Below are 2,543 nucleotides of genomic sequence, written 5' to 3' on the forward strand. Positions count from 1 at the left end.
GCTTATTGTGTTTTCTCAGCACACTAACATAAATAAGGATGTATAATATAAAAAACTAGAAAACGATATAGTATTTTCAAGTCTTAATTTAGTATGGTAAAATTAAGAATAAGTCACATTAAAGTGTGTCATGATTTTCCGTAAAAAAGTCAAGTATAGTTTGTCAAAAGAATATGAAAAAATCATTTTGTAGAGTAGTATGTTGAAAATCTCAGTGTTTAACTGAATACACCTACATGTGATAACGCCTCGAACAAAGGGGTAATTAGCATACAAAGGGGGGTCACTAGCATCAGTGGGGGAAAGGTGCTACGGGAATGAACTTTGAGGAGGGGGAACTTGTAAGAATTTCCAGCTTTTGAAGACAATTATATGGTACCCGTCCTTACAGCTAAACAAATCCTATGCCAGGTATTCAACAGACCACAAGAAGCACAAGAAGCCCCAGAAAGGATTACATTCAGAGCTAATAATGGTGAAACCGAAGAAGAAGCAAAGCAGATTATAATCGTTGCGGGTGAAAGGATAGAGAATTTGCAAGTGATGTTAATGCACTTATCTGATATAAAAAATGCATTCATTTACTTCCAAGAGACCCCTAAACATCTACTTGGGCAATGTGAATTGAACGATAAACCGATCACTGTAAATGAAACGCGGAGAGAGGCAGCAGTGCAAATCGTTAAGTCTATTACCTTGTATGCACTACGACATTAACTTGGTCAAATGTAATATGTCTTTCTGAAGATGTGGCGAATGGTGTGTTTTTCAATTAAACAACCATAACAAATGAAAATGTGTTTTATTTTTGCTTTCATATATAGTAATAGTATTAACTCCTCTGACTAGACTGTACTAAAATAAGACGTTTCACTGTTAAATAAAAATGGAAGTAGAAAATCGAGATAATGATGAGGCTCGTTATGTATCCAGTAACTATGAACAGCAGTTTGAAAATGTTATTTAACCCTTTAACTCTAATTGACAAATCTAAAATAGCCTCTAGCTTATCTATAAGTTTGTGATTTTAACACTTATTCACTGACACAAGGCAGATTATGGCTTTTTTCTCTTGCCAAGATACTTTTAGACACACTCTGAGGTATGCAAAACCTTAAAACTAGAAAATGAAGTACATTGTCTGATTAGATTTTTTCGTAAAGACTGTTTTCTCTAAAAGGCAAGTTTGTGATTTTTAACACTTATTTACTGACACAAGGCAGATTTTGACTTTTTTTCTCTTTTCATGTGTTACCAAGATACTTTTTAGATACACTTTTATGTATGCAACACTTAACAAAGGGGTATAATATGAAGTACTTTGTAAGGGAATGAGGGTTTCTTTAATACCCCTTTTTTATTTCTAAAAAACACTTGTACAGTTAAATAATGTAGGTTTTTCTCTGATATTCTAGTTATTTTCAGCTACCAAGATACTTTTGTTGATACACTTTTATGTAGGAACATTTGGCAACTGGTAGAATGTCAATTATTTTGTAACAAAAATGTATTTTCTTAAAGACTGTGACTCTAAAAGGGAAGTTGGTGATTTTAACACTTCTATTTTTCCCCCGTTGTCTTTCACTTACTGTTTTGATACAGTTTTATGTATGACAACTTTACAACTGGTAGAAAGTTAAGTACTTTTTCTTTCATATTATTTTAACACAACATTACTTTTTTCATATTTTTCAACATACTGTGATATATATATATATTTTTTTTCTCTCCATTATATTTTTGAATATACAGCAAACTCCTGGACTACTATCGTCACCACCATTGTGGACACCCACATATTGCAGTACTACTGCTGCTGATGTTACTCCTGGGGCCAAGACGTCTCTGTTTCTGAACATAGTGAAATCGGAGTTGGTTGATATTCTGGAGAGGGTGCTGCATCGGTACAGAGAAGAAATCTGCAATGGATGTCGAGTCAGCCACCCCAGCCAGAGGCAACACGATTGTCTGAATGACATTCCAGAATATTTCTTCAGAAACAATTACAACGCGTTAATGAAAAGACTTTGGCTCGCCGACTTCATTACTGTGATTGACCAGAGTCTTAATGATAAAAACATTTACACGGCTGAATGGAGGATCCAAGGCGCTTCGGAGGCTTTTCTGCACAATCTCAAAAACTGCAGACGCCTTAAGGAGAGACTTGAAAAGATCCATGCCGAGCTGGATGGAGAAGAAGAAGACTAATAACCAGCGGTTGATTGAAGCCAGGGATTTTTATTTTATTTTTTTTTCCGATACTTTGACTTTTCTTTAAAGTAAAATTAAAAAAAAAAAGGGATAACTACTATGGAAAACAATCTGTATATATTTATCAGAATGCAGTCAATACCTGTTTAATAAGTGTGTTGTTGATGACGATTGAAAACAGAATGAGTAGTGATCCCCGTGTAAACAGAATGGCTGAAGTTTGTAAACTAGAAGACATTTTGGATATCGTTCATTCTGGCAGTACTATTCCGGGTCATTGGGAAACGATTGTAAACTAAACATTTAAAGTGGTACTGGAATCTTCATTTTCC

Source organism: Trematomus bernacchii, unplaced genomic scaffold (genome assembly GCF_902827165.1).
Source record: "Trematomus bernacchii unplaced genomic scaffold, fTreBer1.1, whole genome shotgun sequence".
NCBI lineage: Eukaryota > Metazoa > Chordata > Actinopteri > Perciformes > Nototheniidae > Trematomus > Trematomus bernacchii.